We start from the raw sequence: 23,620 nt of genomic DNA on the forward strand, positions 1-23,620 counted from the left end.
CATTTTGTTTTTAACTGTTGTGGTGAAATCACCTCCTACAGCGCTGGAGTCATGGCTTTATTTATTGTAGGAGCAAACACTTGCTGTCAAGATAAATAAATCAGCACTGCAGCTGAATGCGATACCTGAAAACAAAAAAATGGTTAACAATAAACCAAAGTAGACAGTAAAGTAAAAAAAAAAAATTACAAACCTGAAAAGCTAACACGATAAAACATAATAACAATAAAACATTGCAGAATAGAATACAGTAAAAAAGAGCAGAACAATAGAGAGAGAACAATAAAACAACTATTTTTTTTATATATATATATATTTTTTTTTTGTGTTTTTTTTTTTTACACTTTTATTTGTAACTGTAACTGTAATGGTTCGGTTCCAGGTTTGGGTCTCTCAAAATGAGATGGCATCTTGGGAGACCCTGTGAAAATGAGACCTAGTCTTTGCAGTGCTGTACCCTATGCTAAAACTCCACTGGTGTATAGTAGCATTCAAAACATTCACCAATGCAAAGACCAGGATTGTCAGGATAGCAGTGACAATAATAGCCGTTGTCACACCTATATTTGTGCTTGCTACAGACATGATATCTTCTTTGGGGGGCTCGTTGGGTAGGGGTACTAAGGAGGACATATGGAAAATGCCTCTCATGCAGCCGGCTTACTGCATTTGGATTAGGAAGGTGAGGTGAAGCATCATATGGAAACAGAAGGGATCTGATGATCTCTTCCTGGAATTTAAGGAAGGATCCAGTGCATCCTGAAGCTCTGTATAGCACATGAGCATTCAGCAAAGCCAATTGAAATAAATAAACAGACACTTTTTTGTACCAGCGTTTGGCCTTACGGGCAACTAGGTATGGCACCAACAACTGGTAGCTGAGGTCCCCCCCCTCCCATATTTTGGTTATATTCATGGACACAGAGGGGTTTCTCCACAACACCAGTCGCCGTAGGAATTTGGACCATAGTGTCTGCGCAAAGGGAGGACAGAACAAAAACCTTCTTATTATACCTCCACCTCACACGAGCCAGTTATTTATCATTTTATTATTTATTATTATCAAGCATGCTCTCTCCCCCATCCTAAGACAGGAATCGACAAGCATCTGGGGTAAGCCCCGGTAATTAGACAAAACAAGGCAGCAAAATGTTGGTTGAAGTGGTTTACGAGGGGTCAAATTTTGTAGAGCCAATCGTATCCAGGGTCTCCACGAGGATCACAAAATTCATTGTCGTTGAAGTGTATGAACCGTAAGATCTGCTTGTGTGTCCTGGCCATGGAAGCAGAGAACACGGGTGTATGGTGCATTGGGTCAGTGGACCAATACGACCACAACTCACTCTTTTTAGTTACACCCATGAGTTGGGATAGGTCCAGAAAGGTCTTATATTCAGAAACCATAATTGGTTTCCAATGTCTGGCAATCTCTGGCAAGGGAGGACAACTAGGGATTAGCGGCGATAAATAGACCAGCATACAAATTACTTTGGTCCACAATAGATCTATAGAGATTTTCCATGAAAAACAGCGAATAAAAATCAAGTGATGTAAAATCAACTGTTTCCACCTGAATTCCTGGTTGGCCAGTGAAAAGAGGAAGTACAGGTGCTGCAGAAGTGGTGGGCTCCTTTAACGACACCCCGAGTATGAAAGGGGTTAAAGCTATTTAGGACATTCCCTTTCTGAACACAAAGGCAGCTACCGAACACTCCAATCAGCTGAGCAAGAAACCCATACAAAAATTTTTTTTCCCCCAAGTACGGGACGGGGCTCTGCACAGAGGGTCAAGAGGGTATATACACAGGCCAGGAGCTAATTACAGTTAACAATACAAACAGTGATTCCCTCCCTCAGTCTAGTTAGCAACAAACTATAGTAGGAGTAGACTGTCCGTCTCCTACCCAGTTCTAGAGGCCAATGTGATCAGCTCTCTCAACAAACATGTTGAATTCAGAATCAAACAAACCAAGAATAGTCTTTACATATATCCATGGAGATATTGTGGATAAATATTACTGTCCCATTTTAGTAATCTAAGATATATTTTCACAGTCATCCTGTGCCCAAAAGTGACTCCCATCACAGCCCCCAATTAGGATTGGAAAATTCTGCAGGAAGAACACTATGGGCATGATGGGCCTGTCTTTGTCTTCTTGGTGGCAGCAGGACTCGCCACGTCACCATGTGATACTGCAGTGCTAGATGTACGACCAGAGTGTTCTAGGCCGCTGGTGCTTGCCAGTTCACCAGAAGGATGAGCAGCACTAGTGCTTCTCTGCTCCATAGGAGAGCCCTGCAGTTCTTGCACCTTAACAACAGCAGAAGAAGATCAGGGTCTGGTACGCCTGACCTTGGCAGGGACCACAAAAAGTCTACAGGATCGTAGTCTGAGCCTAAATCTGACACATGAGTGACTTCCGCTTCACGTCCTCTGTCATGCTCAGTAATGTGTAGGCCTCTTCACTAGTGTACCTTTGATTTGGCATTTTGGGCTCTACATTTACTGGTACACAAGTGAGACTCATAGGAAAAAAGCTCCTAGGCTGTCAGCAACTGTATCAAACACTAACAAAAAAACTGTTAGCGATCGCAGGGATCAGGCCTGACTCTGCGAACGCTGCAGTTATGTGTTTAGTGTTTTGTAAGTGACAATGATCGATCGATACTGCATTTGAGTGGGCTGGACTGGGCTTGACGGAGGGGCAAAACCCAGGTGCTAGCAGGTATCTGGGCTGATCCCACTAACACTGCATTTTTGGGAACCCTAAACTGCTGGGGTCACCAGTATAGATCTGATCAGATCAGAAATGGATCCATTCAGACACTATACCACTAAGGGAGGTGTATGCTGCTTGCAAGGGTATTAGTGCTACTGGCACTAATCTGATGCTGCCTGGGGTGAGGCAGACCCTAACTGACCCTAAAACCAAACTGATATCCCCTTCCGGGTGATCAGGGTGTTAAACCTTTATTGGGTAATAAACAGTGGGTGCCTTGATGCTATTAAAAAAAAAAAACTAACCAACCAGCATCACCCGTGACACTTATACAGTGATTACTGGTGACAGGGGGAGAAAGGGTTATCTAGGGGTCAATCAGGGGGTTAAAATCTTTATTAGGTAGTATATGGGGGTACCTGACACTATAAAAACCTGACAGTGAACCTAAATAACTAACAGGCTAAGTAGCGTCACCCACAACACTAATACGCCGATCAGAAAAAAGATTGCTTATTGACACTGGTGACCGGGGGTGAAAGGGTTAACTGGGGGGGCGATCAAGGGGTTAAACCTTTATTAGGGGGGTATCCTAGACCTAAAGGGGCCTACCACTAACTACTCTAACACTTATAAGTCACAAAATGACACCAATGCAGTGATTAGTAAAAACATGAAAACTGCTATTGGTGTCACTGTGACAGGGGGTGCAGAGGGGGTGATTGGGGGGGGGATTTGTGTGCCTATGTGTACTGGTGTTAGGGTGCTGTTGGTGCAACTCACTCTGATCTCTTCTCTCCTCGAGTGTTGGAACGAAAAAGCTTCACAAGGAGAGATGACATCACTTTCTCTGCTTCTGTTTACAGTTTCAGAAGCAGAGGAAGCTTCTCATTTGTCAGGAGCGATCATGAGGGAGAGGCCATGAATCAGTGGCCTCCCCTCAGGACGGATCACTCCTGGAATGATGCTGACCACCTTGGGCATTCTGGTGAGGAGTAATGTACATTACATAAGTTACTCTGCCTGTCCATGCCATTCTGCCAACATATATCATCATGAGGTGGTCGGCAAGTGGTTAAAAAATAAAAAAAGTCACTCGATGTAAATCTTTTGTGACTCACACTGCCCGCCACACCGACGACCCAGAGAAAAACAAAAAATAATGTTCCACCTTCTGGGGCGGCTGCTTGCCGAATGCCTCCTCTGCACTTTGACAGTTATTACATACAGTGCCTTGAAAAAGGATTCATACCCCTTGAAATTTTCCACATTTTGTCATGTTACAATCAAAAACATGTATTTTATCAGGATTTTATGTGATAGACCAACACAAAGTGGTACATAATTGTGAAGTGGAAGGAAAATGATAAATGTTTTTCAAAAGTTTTTACAAATAAATATGTGAAAAGTGCGGCATGCATTTGTATTCAGCCCCCCTGAGTCAATACTTTATAGAACCACCTTTCACTGCAATTACAGCTACTGTAAGTATATAAAGTATTTTTTGGTATATCTCTACAAGCTTTGCACATCTAGAGAATGGCATTTTTGTCCGTTCTTCTTTGCAAAATAGCTCAGAGTCTGTCAAATTGTATGGAGAGTGTCTGTGAACAGCAATTTTCAAGTCTTGCCACATATTCTCATTTGAATTTAGGTCTGGACTTTGACTGGGCCATTCTAACATATGAATATGCTTTGATCTAAACTATTTCACTGTAGCTCTGTTTAACTATATGGCGTTAAACTTGCAGTAATGCAATGAAATTTACAGCGTTAAACTTGCAGTAACGCACAGAACTATATGGTGTTAAACTTGCAGTAATGCAATGAAATATATGGTGATAAACTTGCAGAAATGCACAGAACTATATGGCGTTAAACTTGCATTAACACAATGAAATATAAAGCATTAAACTTGCAGTAATGCAATGAAATATACAGTGTTAAACTTGCAGTAACACAATGGAATATACAATGTTAAACTTGCCATAATGCACAGAACTATATGGTGTTAAACTTGCAGTAATGCAATGAAATTTATGGCTTTAAACTTGCAGTAACGCACAGAACTATATCTCGTTAAACTTGCAGTACCACAATGAAATATATACCGTTGAAATTGCACTAACGCAATTAAATATACAGTGTTAAACTTACAGTAATGCAATTAAATTTATGGCTTTAAACTTGCAGTAACGCACAGAACTATATGGCGTTAAACTTGCAGTAACGAAATGAAATATACAGCATTAAACGTGCAGTAACGCAATGAAATATATGGCGTTAAACTTGCAATAACGTACACAACTATACAGCATTAAACTTGCAGTAACACACAGAACTATATGGCGTTAAACTTGCAGTAACACAATGAAATATATGCGGTTGAACTTGCACTAATGCAATAAAATATACAGCATTAAACTTGCAGTAACACAATGAAATATATGCCATTGAACATGCACTAACCCATTGAAATATACAGCGTTAAACTTGCAGTAACATACACAACTAAACAGCATTAAACTTGCAGTAACACACAGAACTATATGGCGTTAAACTTGCAGTAACGTAATGAAATATATGGCGTTAAATTTGCGGTAATGCAATGAAATATATGGCGTTAAACTTGCAGTAACGCAATGAAATATACAGTGTTAAACTTGCAGTAAAGCACAGAACTATAGAGTGTTAAACCTTGCAGTAACGCACAAAACTATATGGCATTAAACTTGCATGATTGTAATGAAATATATGGCATTAAACTTGCAGTAATGCACAGAACTATATGGGGCTAAACTTGCAGTAATGTACTGAACTGTACAGCGTTAAACTTGCAGTAATGCAACTGAAATATACTGCTTTAAGTGTGCAGTAATGACCAGAATTGTACTGCGTTAAATGGCACGTAATGCACTGAAATATACGGCTTTAAACTCGCAGTAACGCACTGAACTGTATGGTGTTAAACTTGCAGTAATGCAACTGAACTGTACGGTGTTAAACTTGCAGTAATGCAACTGAAAAATACCTAATTAATCGTGCACTATAGCACAGAAATGTACTGCGTTAAATAGCACATAACACACTGAAATATATACGGCATTAAACTTGCAGTAATGCAATAAAGAATACTGTGTTAAAACAGTCACTACACCCACACAGACTGAACTATTCCTACATTCACACTAATGTAAAGATAAATGGTGATCGCACTACACCCACACAAACTGAGCTATCCCTACATTCATGCTAATGTAAAGTGAATGGTCCCTACACTAACACTGACTGAACTATCCCTACATTCACACTAATCTAAAGATGAATGGTCGCATTACACTCACACTGAACTATCCCTAGATGCAAACTAAACTGATATTTTACACTGACAATAGAATCAGAATAGCACACTATAGCACACTAACTGTTTAATAGCACTGAATAGAGCCCAGTTGTATCTCTCTCCACACACCGCTATCACACTACAAATGGCTGCTATGGAAAGAATACATTTATAGTGTGGGGCGGGATTAAGAGCAACGTGCCATGATTGGATACAGTCTAAATGACAGTGTCCCATCATGGCTCTGACAGTGCTCTGTGCCCTGATTGGGTGACGTTTTCATTGTTTGAGCCAATCAGGGCTTTCAAAGCACTGTGCAGTGGTGGTCCTTTGGCAGGCCGATTAAACAGTCTAATGAACAGATAATTTGGTTGTTCGGCAAAAGGCTAAACAGCCAAATTTCAATCCATACTCAAGCTCGGGCTGAACTATGCGCCTGTCCCTAATGCAGATATAGCAACTTAATACTGATTGAGTGAGCAATAACTGATTCCCTATCTATAGGCTCAGAGCTGGGCTTGTATTTTTTTTTCTTTTACTGAATCCTCAGACAGTATTTCATTAAAGCACTGTCTCAAATATATAAATAGTCTTTACGCCAGTAATGGGTGTCAGGGAGTAGATAAAGAATCATGATTATTTTGTGTGTGAAAACTTTCATAGAAAACTGATCAATCACCCAGAGCAGAATTTGAACAGGAACATTGATAACAGCAAATGCTGTCAGCAGATAAACGAAGCTAGTTTAGATTCACAGGTTGGGACATGGGACTTCAGCACCAGGCTAAAGAACACCTGGGATTTTCCAGGCAGGTATCCAGCTAAAATTGATTAGTCTGCTGCAGCTGGACAGACAGAATGTCTGGATAAAACAGGCAACCCTCTACTTCTGAAAGGATAATTATTAACTCGAAATAGAACTCAGCAGAATTATGTAATGTGCAACATGTGCTTCACATGCACACAAAGTGCATTTAGCATTAGGATTGTCTAAACAACAGAAAACACAAAAAAAAGCAATGTATCATCAGTGGAATAAATATTTCAACGTATGCCAGGTTAGATTACAGTTTGATCATTCTATACACTTCACATCTGTGAATGGTGGAGTGTTTACGGCTCACTTTTAAATCAGTTATAGATACAATAATAGATATGGTTCTTCAGAGCAGATAATATTTAAAAGCAAATATTTCTGTAATGACAACAAAGTAATTTTTCATCTGGGGACTCTTTATAGACAATCCAATACTCTAAAACAATACACAATGGAATTATGGATGCAGGTTATTTAAACAATGCTATCTAGCAGTGGGACATATTTTTTGATGCAGAGTAATTTTTTAATGGAATGAATCATTGTCTCTGTGTTCTTGAGTGTGCTAATTCTAGAAGCACTAACTCATTTCCAAACAGAATCATTATGAGTCAAGATAAATAGTCATTTGGTGGTATAGCACAGAGAAACCATGAGATTCCTTTTTAAAGCACTCATTAATTCAGTTTTCAGGGCTGCAGCCACTGCAGCATGTGAAGTATTTTATCCTTTCATCTCATTAATCACTTTAATGTTGCTGAGAAGTAGTCTATTAATACCTGGTCAGGAGACCAGGCCATCCTGATCCATAACAACTTTAGTAACAGAACAGCCAGCTGGAGGTTAATATGCTGCAATTTAATAAACCCCAAATTACTTTCAAATGTAGAACCTAATAATAGAAAGATTTAGGAAGACTATACATTTGGAATGTACAGTTTATTTTAAATTGTTCACTCTGTAGCTTTAAAAAATAGAATGCACATTTAAATGTATTTTACATACAATTAGGATCAGTCACAACAAAAATTACCTGTATGTTTGTTTTAAGATATTTGTAGAAAAAAAAAGAGTTTTAGGAAAGGATTAAAAGCTAACACTACCCAAATGTGATATTTTACAGAAGACACTGTTAGATGATTTTCCACTATAGGAATGTACTTAAGCATCCCCAGAAACCAACTTAAATTTTTTTTCTTTCCTCGCTATAATTGTGTAAAAAAGCACAGCACTAAAGCAAAATATTTATAACCACCCAATATAAAAAATATACAGTAAACAGAGCAATAAAAATAATAAATAATAAATCCAAAAAAATCACATATGGATGTTTGATCCCGAAAACCTCAATTTTTTTTTTATCTGCCACCACCTGGATAACACTACCTCCTCACCTTGAGGAGTAGACTTCTCGACTTAGGAGAAGGTCAAACTGTGTGTGCTCATGATCGGAAAAAAATCTCTTATGTGACATGACCAATTATCTTTCCTCTCAAAACAGCAGAGTTACATGTACTTCTCTTCCCATGGCTCAATTCTTATCAAATCATGTAACGACAAGAGACATTCACAATAGTGCAATATAGTTTAGTTAAATAACAGGATAAAATAAAGTCACTCATATATAAACATTGCATACTACGTTTGCAAAATTGTGCTTACAACTTCTTCAGGGAACGCAACTTTAGACATATTTAATATGCACCTGGCAGAGCTTGCATTCATCTTAAACATCTTCTTTCTATAGATCACCCAAATTCACTGCAAATCCAGACAAAAAAAATGAATCAATTCACTTGTCACTATTTTAAAAATGATTTTAAAAAAAAGTAGGGGCACCACTGCTTTAGAAATGGAACCACTGGTTTTGGTACTGGTTTTTTTTTTTACACTCTTGGTGTTCAAGAATGAGTGCTGGCAAAAGGGCCTTTTTTAATGTTTTTTTAGAAAAGGAAAGTTAACCAGGCAAATTTTTTGATGCCTAAGAACTTTGGCTGAATTTTGTGCACATGTCAATCACATGGCCCATTGAATAATTTATAAATATACCCTATCGTTTTTATATTGGTTAGCCTACTTTAAATAAGCATATTTGTGTCATGAAGTTTTTTAACACCTACATGATAGAATTTTCTAATTATACAGTATGAGATGGATGATCTAATGATATGGATCAATGAAATCCTGTTTTATACTTGTATCTGCATCTAATCTGATCAACATATTCTTTTATATTTCATAGTGGAGGAGACAAAGTTGAATTCCACAAGAAAGGAAGCATGCTTCCTTTCTTGCGTGAATAAGACACATAGTGGCATTCAACAGGCCCCAGGACGATGTCAGGTGTGACAAAACACTTAGGGAGGAGCGATGTGCTGACATCACTGCATTTACACAGGTCCCAGAGTGACGAGCTGCTATCGAGAGCCGGCTCATTTATACTTCAATCTCTTATTGTTTCAACTGTAAGTGCAATACTTTCTTATTTAAATAACGTAACCTAGGATTTTACACTATTGTTGCCTTATGAGGAGTTTATGTGTAGTCTCCATTAGCAACTGGGAATATTTGTATATATACAGTATATATATATATATATATAGTTTAGAATAAGAAATAAGATTAGTGTGTATGAAATATTGCTGTTGGAAGGGGTTAACCTATCTAGATGTAGATATATGACAGTCTTTGGGCTTGAGTATCTAATTCATTTAACAGTTCCTTTTGACTTGCAGGAATGTTAGGCGTGTGTGTGTTACGGGAGATGCTCTTCTATTTACCTGTCATAAATTCAAATGCAAGGAAGAGATACCATCTGAGTTGAATACTGTAGTGGAGACTTGACGGGGCCAAATTTGTTAGGTAAAGGCTTTGTAGTCCCCTATGTCAACCAACCCTTTATTCACTTCAAAGGATGTTTCATATGCTGAGAATATTTCTTTGATCTGTTCAGAAATGGACAATTTGCCCCAGCTATGACCATTCATAGTTAAGTGACCCATTCAAGAGAAGGTGATGACCTTTTTTTAACCACTTCAGCCCCGGCTGGCAAAAGACCAGAGCACTTTTTGCGATTGCACTGCGTCGCTTTAACTGACAATTGTGCGGTCATGCACAACAAAATTGACATCCTTTTTTCCCCACAATTGGAGCTTTCTTTTGGTGGTATTTGATCACCTCTGTGGTTTTAATTTTTTGGGCTATAAACAAAAAAATAGCAACAATTTTGAAAAAAAACATAATTTTTTACGTCTTGCTATAATAAATACCCTCCAAAAATATATAAAAAACATTATTTTTTCCTCTTTTCATTTTTTAGGCCGATACGTATTCTACATATTTTTGGTAAAAAAAAATGCAATAAGCGTTTATTGATTGGTTTGCGAAAAAGTGTCTACAAAATAGGGGATATTTTTATGGCATTTTTACTAGTAATGGGGGCGATCAGCGATTTTTATCAGGACTGCAACATTATGGCGGACAGATTGGACACTTTTGGTTCTATTTTGAGACCATTCACATTTATACAGCGATCAGTGTGATTAAAAATGCATTGATTACTGTGTAAATGTGACTGGCAGTGAAGGGGTTAGCCAGAAGGTGGCGTTGTAGGGGTTAAGTGTGTCCTAGGCAGTGAGTCTAACTGTGGGGGGGCTATGTGTGACACGACACTGATCACCGCTCCCGATTACAGGGAGCTGTGATGAGTGTCATTGTCACTAAGCAAAACAGAGAAATACTTGTTTACATCAGCATTTCCCCATTCTTCCTCTCCGTGAGACGATCGGCGTGCGTGCACCCGCAAACCGTTTCTTAATATGCCTGTATGTGCCCTTCCTGCCGACGTGAGCCGGTCGGCAGTCAGTTAATTAATTTCTCTTCAAACTACTTTTTTCCCCAAGAGAGGAGGTGCTAGTGAGGGGCTGAGCTATGCTAAATTAAGGGGAAGGGGAAATTGTCCAATTTTCGAGGAGATAAGCCTGGAGGGAGGAGAGGGGTAACAGACTTACCAGTCAGGGGGGCCCTGTTCAAGTCAATGAGAGATGGGCCTATATTAGTGGAGAAGTACACACAGAGGAGAGGAGTCATGAGTCTGACGTGGGCCTAAACATATCACTACTGGTAAATATCAAATCAGCTCCCAGCACTTAAGGTATACCTGCTTGTCATATGTTTGTTTGTTTGCTGTTTGTTTGTTTGTTGTTTGCATTTTGATAAATATACTCTGTATTCTTTTATTTTAACCTAATATTTTCTTCCTTGGTGTAGACTATAGATCACTGATGGCAAACCTTGGCACCCCAGATGTTTTGGAACTACATTTCCCATGATGCTCATCCACTCTCCAGTGTAGTTGAGCATTATGGGAAATGTAGTTCCAAAACATCTGGTGTGCCAAGGTTCGCCATCACTGCTATAGATAGATGGTTGTGTATTAGATAGACTTTCAACAACTCACCAATAAATGTTGTTATTGTGTTAAAGCTTTCACTCTTGGTCAAATAACTCTTATTTAACCCACATCATATCCTTGAGATATTAAATATAATAAATGGGTAACACTATGGAAGCTTTTATGTCTTTTTGGGGATCAATGGGCAACATGTGACTCTGAAAGTTACATTCTGTGAAGGTGCCGGGATCACTGTTCCATCTCTCAAAAGGCCCGGGGTGGGAATTAAGCCACAAGCGAGTGTGATCTCCTGTAATAGGAGATCATTTTGAGACAGTAAGCGGCAGTGTGTGCAGAGGTGGAGGTGTTTATCTCTTTTAACCATGACTCTTTGGTGTAACGTGTGTTAATTTCACATTTGTTATCAAAGTGATTGAGTACATTTTTTGAGTGGCTGCATCAGTTCTAGATTTCTTAACTTATATATATTTAATTTATGCCTTACCTCAGTGATATATTTTTATTTATTTGATAATCTAAGCACCATCACATAATCATTTAACTCTGAAATGTATATCATCACATTATAGTGTCATAGGGTGCCACAAATTATTTGGGAGTTGGGAATTATCAGTTTTTTTTAATTTTGAAAATATTAGTTTTGTTCATTAAAAGTATTAATCTAGTGGATCGCCTAGTGCTCGCCTTCAAGACTTCTCCAGAGCCTCTCCCATCCTCTGGAACTCCCTGCCCCAGTCTGTCCGCTCAGCCCCTACCCTGTCCACCTTTAAGAGTTCCCTGAAAACTCATTTATTCAGGGAAGCCTATCCCACACCCACCTAACTGTCCCCGAGACACCCCCATTAAATCATTCTCTGCAGCTATTACCTTTTGTACCCCCACCCCCTCCCTTTAGAATGTAAGCTCTACGAGCAGGGCCCTCCTGTACCTTTTGTATTGTACTGTAATTGTGTTGTCCCCCCTATACATTGTAAAGCGCTGCGTAAACTGTTGGCGCTATATAAATCGATAATAATAATAATAATAGTGGATTTATTACGCAAAAAAAAGTTGTTTCAAAAAATATTATGGGTTTCAACCTGTTTGTGAATTGATATTGCTAAGTTGAAGTTGAAAAGAACTACATGACTAAGACCTCTTTCACATGAATGGACCAATTGGGTCCACCTGTCAGTTTTTCAGGTGAATCTGGATCCTCCATTTTCCTCTATAGAGCAGCAGGTGCAAACAGACACATGCATCAAATATAGCTGCCAGGGGACTACTGACGCAATCTGATGTCACTCACTGACGCGTTTTGTCAGTAGGAGTTCTATTGGACAAGACGCCTTAGGAAGTGACATCAGATGTGCACCGGACGTGTCGTGGCAGCCATCTTTGATGCTCATTTGCATGTCTTTTTTTGTATGTAAGTGTATGGGGGAAGAAATAAATTTTGTTTTTATTTAACCACTTGCTTACTGGGCACTTAAACCCCCCTCAGTCCCAGACCAATTTTCAGCTTTCAGCGCTGATGCAATTTGAATGACAATTGCGCGGGCATACAACACTGTACCCAAATGAAATTTTTATCATTTTTTTCCCACAAATAGAGCTTTCTTTTGGTGGTATTTAGTTACAGCTCGGAGTTTTATTTTTTGCTAAACAAACAAAAAAAGATGAAAAAAAAAAAAATCATGTTTAATAGTTTGTTATAAAATTTTGCAAACGGGTCATTTTTCTCCTTCATTGAAGTGTGCTGATTAGGCGGCACTCATAGGCTGCACTGGTGGGCACTGATGGGCTGCATTGGTGGGCACTGATAGGCTGCACTGGTGGGCACTGATAGGCATAGTTAAGGCGGCACTAATAGGCACAGATAAGGTGGCACCGATGGGCACAGATAAGGCGGCACTGATGGGCAAAGATGGGCACAGATGGGTGGCTCGGATGGGTGGCACGGATGGGTGGCACGGATGGGCACTGATAGGTACCACTGATAGATGGGACTGATGGGCACTGATAGGTGGCACCGATAGGTGGCTCTGATAGGTGGCACTGCTGGGCACTGATGGGCGGCACTGCTGGGCACTGGTAGATGACACTGATGGGCATGGATAAGTGGCACTGGGGTGCAGTACCTTTGAGGCAGATTGTGGGCACTGTTGGGTGGCACTGCTGGGTGGCACTGTGGGTGGCACTGCTGGGTGGCACTGTGGGCACTGCTGGGTGGCACTGTGGGCACTACTGGGTGGCACTGACGGGGGGCACTTACTTTTTAGGCATGTGGCACTGCAGGGGGCAGGTGGGCACTGGCAGGGGGCAGGTGGGCACTAGCAGGGCTGCCCGTGATCGGGACTGATGTCCCGATCACGGCCGCCGGTGATCGGCTTTTTTTTTCTCCTCGCAAGGAGGAATAATAGCCGATTACCGGCTCCGTTATATCACATGATCAGCTGTCATTGGCTGACAGCTGATCACGTGATAAGGGGTCGGGATCGACTCCTTGCATGGATCGGTGATCAGGCGAGTCTCATGGACTCGCCGATCACAGGGCGCGCAGGCCGCTCGTGCACGGGACGATGTCAATAGACGTAGTCCCGGAAAAGGAGATCCGCGCTGTAGCCGTTATTTGGCTATAGCGCGGATCTCAAGTGGTTAAACATACTGCACTATTGCCATTTTTTAATCTCTTACATGGTCATCTTGGTTAACATTGCTGAGAATGAGAGGGGGTACTATTAAAGGAGTGGAGCAAAGATTATGTTATACAGAATTGTATTGCACTTGTGAAAGAAAGGAGAAACAGGATGCATCTTATTTTCCACTCATGTATTTTATTCTGATTCATAAATGAATGAAGAGGCTCTCATTACGTTTGGTGAAAACGATTGTGAGAACAGTTTGATGAACTTTTAAGGACAACTGAACACCTATGTGAAAAGAAGGGAAGAAAACTGTATTTTTGCTTGCAGAAGATTGGATGAGTGAAGTCATCAGATCTTCACCTCATTCACTAAGCTAAGTGAAAATTCTCTTGCAATGTGAACAGTCTATTCATCTTTAGTACATCAACCCCTGTATGTCTATTTAGTATGATTACCCAGACAGCCAACATTTTCAGAGAACAGTAAAGAGAGAACAACAAAGGCAATTTAAGCACCCTCAATATAGTTCAACTTCTTCTGGCATGGATTAAGGTTTAGGTTTATTGTTACAGTATAACTAAAGGCAAAACTTTTTTTTTGTGTTTTGGATGGAGGGGAGAGGGGTTAGAACACTTGTCAATTTTTATAGCTGTGTGTGGCCCATTAGGTAGATTCACCCTATCTATTTCACCTGTTTACCAATATCATTGAAATTAAGTAATCAAAGTAAAAAAAAAAAGCCCCACATTCTGGTTTGTCCCCAGAAAAGTAATAGAGGAGATTTTTTCCAATTGGGGTCCCCAAGTGATTTCCTTAATTTGCAGAGATTTCCTCTCACTCCCTGTTTGGCTATGGGACAGGGAGTGAAGGGAAATCTCCCAAATGGGATAAGAATGGCAAAAATAAACCCTCCCTTACTGCAGCCAAAATGAAAAACACAGGCATCCAAACGAATAACTTGTGTTGCTCTGCTTATAAAATAAATATCTATATTACTACTTCTTCAAAACTTTATAATAGTCAAAATATCATACATTTGTAATCATAATCATTCACAATCTGACATTAGAAGCTGGCATTAGAAGCTGATTGGCTACCATGCACAGCTGCACCAGATTCTGACTGCACCAGTTTTAGTAAATCAACCCCTTTGAGTCTGCAAGTATGTGCAGGTATATGAGCCCTAGAGGAAGTTACAAGCAAACACTGACAATTGTCATGCATATCTAAGTCTTGATTTGTAATGCACATACAGTATATGCATGTTTGGGATGTGTTAATCATTTGCATTTGGCAGGCATTATGTTGTTACATCTGCAGTAAAGTTTACTGTCAGCTTGACTGAAATGAAGAGCACATGCTCAGGGCAATTTCAGGGGCAGTTAAAAAAAAAACCTTTCTTTACTGAAATCAGCAAACATTAAAATCAATTAAATCAATTAAATCCATACAACAAAATATGAGTACTGTATTCATAAGTTTTGTTTGTCATTATTTAAAATATAGTAAATAGAAGTATGTATTTAATCAATGGTATAGTTGTATTTGATATTCTGCTAATGATATCAACATCTTCATATTTAACATCAACAAAATGTTTGTGCTGAAAATTATTCAGAATGAACTATTATTAACTTCATTTGCTAACTGAGCACCCATATAAACCACATCCCAGAGATATTCCACTGAGCATAACTGTGCTCACTCAAGCGAGTGCATGTACGCAGGAATGCACAAGCAAGCAACCATCATTTTGCCAGCAAAGAAGAGTGAATACTGCATGCTGCCAGCGTGAGCTCAACTCTGATAAATTTGTCTCAATCTGTAAACATAAAAGTAATTATTTTAATCATATAACATTTATAGCCTAAACTGGCATCTATAGCATTACCACTTGTCCTGTAATTTGTACTGTGCACATTATCAAATTAATTACATTCTGCAGTCATAAAAAAAAAACAGTTTTTGTGAAATTTAGAAACAATCCATGTTGAGAGTGTGAGGCTTATAAAACGTTGCCATTCTCTTGGTAAATGGAAATAATATAGACCCCGCTGTCAATAAATGTTAAAAGAGGCTTTCTCCCTTAGCATTTTTGCTTTAATTTACAATTCAGTTTAATTTTTTATTTTTTTTGGAAACTTTGTTTTTTCACCTTGTTATTTACCTGTTTACTTATGTATTGAAATTACATGCTGGTCAAACAGCAGGCATTTTATTTCACTTTGTTTTATTATGTCATCAGTAATCCATTATCGTTGAAGCAAATCATTAACCATTGAAGGTGATTTTTTCTTTAATTCCTTATATTTGCAAATTAGTGAAATACATTTTAAAGGAAAACTATGCAAAAATGAAATAGAAAAATGTTTTGAGGGAAGTAAAATTGAATAGTCTGTGTTGTTTGTGGATAATTATTTATATAGTACATATTGCTCTAAGCCCTTGTGCACACGGTCGGAGATTCCGACAACCAAATCCGTCGGAGTAATTCCGATGGATTAATTCCGGGAAGAGGTCCAGAAGTGATGTTACATACACACGGTCGGACTAAGTTGTCGGAAAATCCAATTGTACATAACGTGATGGCGTTATTTCGTTACGACGTGACTACGTTCAGGCTAGTAGCCAATAGCTTTGGCCTAGGAATTTGATCTGAGCATGCGTGGCACTTTGTCCGTCGGAGTAGGCTACACATGATCAGAGTATGTCCGATAGGAGCATTTTGTCGGAAAATGTTACTGGCAAGTTGGAAAACTTGGTCAGTCAGATACTCCGACAGAAACAGTCCGATGCAGACCACACACAGTCGGAATATCCGACAAAACGGTCCGATAGGAAACATTCCGACGGAATCTCTGACCATGTGTACAAGGGCTAAGGCGAACCTTTCACCCTCCCCAGTTGTACCTTATGCTTGCTTCCCTGCCATTCAGTTAGGTCATAAGAAGTAAGGTGAAGAAGACCTCTGCTAAGCGACATTTGGTTTTGCTGGCTTAAATGTCATTACAGGGTATACCAGCCAATGGGAGGAAGCACAGCATGTGGCAGAGGAGCAGGTTTTCAACATACCTGGAAATGTTAGATATCTGTTTTTTTTTTCAAAATTACAGCTTCCCTATGTAGCAATATACCATTATTAATACTTGTATTCTACAGAAAATAAAAAACTTTCTCTATATTCTTGGGTAGGCTTTACCTACAGTGTCTCCTATACAAAACTCCTCCATTACTTCCTGGTATTCGCCCTTTGGAATGAGAAAATCTTTAGAAGTAAGTAGTCCAGCAGCTGATTTAATTAACACACACCCTAAACCTGCCCCTCCCTTCCAGGAGATTGACCCCACCCACCTCTGTAGTTTCATGCTTTTCCATTGCAGGCAATGTCAGCGAGCCAGGAGTGAGCAAGCTACATCATAGCGGCCTGGCTATTCAAACAGCCAAGGCCTGAAAACCCAGAAAGAAGACTGGGTGAAGATGGAAGCCTCTGCAGTGGTGATTGCGCATCACTGGAGGGCTTAATTTCTAGGGTGAGTCTTTCATAATGTTCTAGTATGTACCGCATACTAGCATATTGTGGCATAAACCTGAATGGGGTCCAGATTTTATTTTTCAAGTTTACTACCACTTTAACCATTACGACAAAACAATACAAAAAGTCAATCCATAAATATTATAATAACACATGCACAGTAATATTCTTGAAATTTAGAAATAATCCTTAAAAATATTGAGGGCTCTTGATTATATTTACACTTTTATCTGTATGTTAAACCTTTAGTCAGCTTTTTATAATGTCATTTAGAATCTCAAACTTCTGAAAATTGCATTTAACAAAATTCTTTCTGCACGAACTGCATAACCCTGGCTACATGTTATTTTATTGTTCCATTAACAATGTATTCAAACAGATTTTTTTCCTGCATTGTAATGAACTTTCAAAAGAGAGAAAAAAAAAGCTTTCCTGAACTGAAAGCTGAACTCACTGGAATCCTTAGAATTCCTAATTGTAAAATGAATCCATCATGTACCTCTAAGCTTTGCCAATTCGGGTAGGTGGTAAGGGGTGGCACTGCTGCAAGACAGGAAAAGGGGTCAGCACCCAAATGTAAACGAATATATTGAACATATGAACATTAAAGACATCAATTTGTATCACCACTTCAAACCTTCTCCATTCATCATTTATGAACCATTAGGGTGCTGAAAACTTCTCCCTGCTCCACCATAAAAATATAAAAAAAGATGAGACTCACACTTTGTTGTAAAAGCTTCATGTTGCTTTATTCCATATAGTGTGAAATAACTACATACATATTGTCTTCACCAAACACACTATGTACCCCAGACGTATAGGTACCTATGCTATCCCTGTGAGCAAGGATGATGGGGTAAAACGCCTCTGGAAATGTGATATGTTGGATGGAGACAGTATGTATGCAGCTGTTTCACTCTATATGCAATAAAGCAACAAGAAGATTTTAAATCAGAGTGTGACTCTCCTCTTGGTTATATTATACTAGTTGGCCAGCTTTAATGTGTATTGCAATGTATGTAATACTCTATATTCCAATCGCACACATTCCTGGATTAAGCTTCAAAAAGATTTTAATGCTTCAGCAATGGCCAGCCGGAAACTGGTTCAAAAGTCATAAAGCAGATATTTGCCAGCACACTATGGATCAAAAAAATAGCTCCCAAACTGATTTTGTATTGCATGATCACATCGCATCACATGGGGCCCCTTCATCACACATGTGATAAGTGTGTAGTAACAGTGTACAGTGTACAGTATTTAACCAATCAAAACAGAGAGAGAAGCAGAGAACCACCCACCCCACGACAGGTATGACATCAATGGTCCCTGCAAAAAGCAAGTAAACATCAGCAGAGACATAGAGCATATATGTAAAGAAGAAGAATTGCTGGATTGCATCATAATATGATTACTGACCTTTGTGCTCATTCTGGCAAGATCCCTCTTGCAAGGCATATGGTGGACAAAATAACCATGTGTCACAGGCACATATGCCAGTGGCTCCTGATCAGCGTGAGTGTGGTGATCCAAGATTGCCTGGCAACTGAACAGATCCAATCATGGTACAGACCACCGGCCGCACATGTGCAGCCTGATCAGCGATCGCATTGCAACAGTGGACACGTCCCGGCTGGGGCCATGGATGCCATGGAAACACATGGCGTCAGGTCGTCCCGCCTCCTGGGTGAGCCGCTACCAATCACAGTGAGGGAGAGTGGAGAACACTAGTGGAAGTGAAAGAGATAAGTGTATAGAGGGAAAGAAAAGCCACCAGAGCTGGAGTACATACAGAGAAAAGAGACAGAGAGAATAAGGAGGAGGGAAAAAAAACGAAGATCCGGACCAAGGAGGAATGGAAGACACAAATATGGCAAAGTGGTGAAAAGAAGAGAAAGTAACAGATGTTTGTAAATATAAGATTGGGAAAAAGGAGAGAAGACAAAGAAATGAATTAAGTATAGGTGCAGCAAACATATAAAGATATAGAAAAGACAGAAAAAAAATTGAAATGAAGGAAAAATAGAGGAAAAAAAGAAAAAAAAAGGAAAGAAAACTGAATTACCGTATATAGAAATTGCTAAAGTCCAAGATATGGGAGACAATATGAAAATAAGTATGAATAAAAATATAAATAAATAAAAAAGAAATAAAAGTAAAAAATGTGAAGATAAAAAAAGTTAAGCCAAATGTGAAAAATTCAAATTAATAAATCAAGATTACCAGGAAGGAAGGGTATATCTGTGGCTCACCGACATTGGTTCGACCAAGGCAGAGACTCAACACCGTACTCTCTTTTAGCCCTACTGGCAGATTCCATAATTTTGACTTTGAGGTTGAAATGTTTACATTTGAAAGAACACTTAAGATCAAACAACACTTCCACACATAGCCCACTACAATGTCGGCCAGACCAGTGACACCATCAAATTTGTTCCGCCACTCCATTGACAGCTTCATACGCACAATTAAACATGATGTGCGCAGCAATGGGGTTTATTTACTAAAGGCAAATCCACTTTGCACTACAAGTGAACTGCAAGTGCAGATCAGAGATCAGAGGCACTGCCATGGGGAGCTCGGTGGGTTCATCCTTTGTAAATATTTTTGTAGTTTTTTTTTTAAAAAACACTACATTTATCCCTCTGAGGCTTTTACCAAACACATCAAATGTTGGTTAAGATATATAGATGGCATTTTCCTCATCTGATGGGGACGAGACTCAATTCTTCAACTTGATTTTCTGAACAGCATCTTCATAGGGGTTGTATTTACGCCATAAATTTCACCTTGCAATATTTCCTTTCTGGGTGTAATGATTACCAAGTGCCAAGGCTCCCTTTCCACATCCATCTTTACAAACCCCACTGACAGAAACACACTCTTGCATTACCAAAGTGCACACCCCAAGAATTTTTAAGCATATGCTCCAATGAAGATGATAAGCAACAAAAGATAAGATGTATGACAAGTTTCTGGAAAGGGGTACCCTACAAAGGTACTTGATTGCGTATTGGCCAGATCTATGATCATTCGCATCAGACCAATGTTCATCCACACATTTAACAGGGAGTTTGATCACATCAGACAAGCGGCAACACAAAATCTACACATCCTACGGGCCGCCAGTAGACTAATGTCTAACCCCAAAATGGTGCCACTAGTTGCAAATAGACGCAATAAGACACTTTTGTGATTTTCTTGTTCAAGCCGACCCTATAGACTAAAATATGCCAAAAATCCACCCAGCATTTCCCAGAAAACTAGGTGTTACAAATGCCACAATTGCAATGTTTGTAGTGCTCTTTTATGTGGTGAGCACTTCACACACCCACACAAGGGGAATTGCTATCGTATTCAGGCATATCTGAACTGTAACACTGATTATTGTGTATACGTCCTCAAATGTCCATATGCACTTGCCTACGAGGGCAAAACAATTGGTCCTTTCAAAAGGAGGTTCGAAAAACACAGGAGCAACATTAGGAATGCCCTGTCCAATACACAATAAGGCACACAGTGGCAGTTCACTTTGTCAAGTATAAGCATCAACTACATGAACTGAGGGGTATGGTCACTGAACATGTCCAACAGCCCATCAGAGGCGGTGACCGTGACCGTTTGATGCTACAACACACAGCTTACTAGATTCAGCATGCCCCAATACTGTGACATCATAAGGGGCGGGGTCACCAGTTGACATCACCCACTGACCCCACCACTTAAGCCTATATAAGTCGTCATGCACCGTGTCCATGGCATTACAGTGGGAGAGAACGTTGTGTCAACATCAGAAGAACAGAAGAAGGAAGATGAAGAAGATGGTGACAATGACGAAGGAGAAAGCTGGGCCACAGCTAGCAAAAGAGCGGCAAAAGAGCACAAGATAGTGGAGGAGCCTGACAGAAGAACCAGAGAGTGGGAGAAGAGGCCAGAGAGCGGGAGAAGAACCAGAAAGCACGGAGAAGTCAGAAGAGACCCTCAAATTCAGAAGAAGACCCCCGGAGCTGCCTAATAAACTACTTTAAAAACCTGTGTAGTGTGTTTTTTTATTGACTTCCTTTCCCCCAGGTGAATGGGTAGGGGTACGATGTACCCCATACTTATTCACATAGAGTGGCGGGCCGGGATCTGGGGGACCCCTTATTAAGCCCTTATAAGCCCCCTGCCCGCAGACCCTGACAACCAACGGCCAGGGATATCAGGAAGAGGCCCTTGTCCTCATCAACATGGGGACAAGGTGCTTTGGGGTGGGGGGCCACAAGGCACCCCCCTTCCCCAAATCACCCACCCCCCATATTGAGGTCATGCAGCCTGGTACGGTTTAGGAGGGGGGCGCTTGCTCATTCCTACCCCCTTTCCTGACTGGCTGGGCTGTGTGTTCAGATAAGGGTCTGGTATGGATTTTGGGGGGACCCCACGCCAGTTTTTCGGTAGGGGGTTCACCTTAAAATCCATAGCAGACCTAAGGGCCTGGAGGGGCATTCTCCCTTGCGCTCGCTGCGATAGGAAAATGTGTTTTTCCTATTGCAGCCAGCACAAGATGTACAGCGCTGGAAACATTCTCGGGGCAGGTGCTGTAGCTGCCCACGCATCGTATTTGGTTCATCGGACCAGCATACAGACAAACAGACTTCCCGATAGGAACTTAGTCTGGCAGGCTTCCGGCAGGAAGATTTAAAACATGTTTTATTTCTAGGTCCAGCAGACTTTTGGGAAGAAAAAGTCAGACAGAGCCCACACATGATTGAATTGTCTGACGGATTCCAGTCCTGTGTCTACGGGGCATAAGTGTTAACGTGTGGTTACATCCCTCTAGCACTTAAATGCTGTTTGGATTTGACAACACACTTTCATTTAGTTCTAAGTATTTGTCATCTGTCTATGCTTTTTATAAAGATTAGAGATTAACAGGAGAGTATATAGTTTGTTCACTTAAATAGTACTTAGGTGATAAGGAACAGATAATAAGACTGATTTATTTTAGGCATTCATAGAAGAAAATAATACTATATTGGGAACTCTCATCCAGGGCAGCATGCTGTTTATGTTTTTTTATTTTTTATTTCAGTACTCTGTGTATTTTATTTTTAAGGAATTGTATACATTTCACAGATATCGAAAAATGTCACCTTTTTCCAAGACAGAGGGGAAATCGCTTTTCCTGTTTCTTTCGTTCTTTCTATCTTCTTTTCTTTCTTTATTTCTTTCTTTCTTTACTTCTCTCTTTCTTTCTTTCTTCTTTTTAGTAAATGCAGAATGATCTATGATCGCATTGTCATGAAATCACCCTATATTAAAAACATGATGGTTTTGTAAAAGTAATGTGACATCAAAGATAAGTAAACTAAACTTTCAAAAGTCAAACACTTGTACAGTTAATGCTATTGACTAAAAACATTACCCACTTGTTTTTATACGAATTAGTAAATAATGTGTTCATAAACCTCATATATTTTGCCAAATTTCTCTTTTGTGATGTGTTCTAAATTCAAACTTCATGAATATAATTGCACTGTTTACATATTTTTAAGAACAGATTTAAAAGGTGCTATAAACATTTCTGTAATTTTCTCAAATAGTCTGTGTGTCAACATATAATTACATGTAGGAAGATGGAAACAAAACTTTTTCTCAGGATTTGCCTAATTTAAGCAAGTTTCTTATGAGTCTACATTCATTGTTCAGTGATGCGGGCAATTGATTGCATTGATGTTGTATTGAATTCACCAACAGAGCTTGGATACAATAGTGTGCAGGTGGTCTGGAGTGAACTGGCACATTGTTTGTACACAAGTGATGTCCTGCTTCCTCTTTTTGTTGTCCCAAAGAAATGGGAGATACATTTAAATGTAATTGTCTGCTGAGGCTTTGTGGTTAGCGCTCCTGCTACTCCAAATTACACTGTTTACAAAGCTTGCTTCGCAAGTTGGCACAGATCCATTTATATTGGATACATCCAGCAACTTTATGATCTTGTTCATAGATAAAAGAGAGACATGAATGGAAATATGAACACAGTCAATCAAAAAACAGATAATGCAGAAGGAGAATGACAAGTTAAAGAAATAACAGAAACGAACTATAGAAAGTCACAGTTTGGATTCTCCATTAGAGCAATCTTTAAATGATTCTCCTAACACTCACGGCGTAGAGAGAAACGT

The sequence above is a fragment of the Lithobates pipiens genome, unplaced genomic scaffold, assembly GCF_037356315.1.
Source record: "Lithobates pipiens isolate NorthernLeopardFrog02 unplaced genomic scaffold, aLitPip1_a1.2 Scaffold_13, whole genome shotgun sequence".
Classification (NCBI taxonomy): domain Eukaryota; kingdom Metazoa; phylum Chordata; class Amphibia; order Anura; family Ranidae; genus Lithobates; species Lithobates pipiens.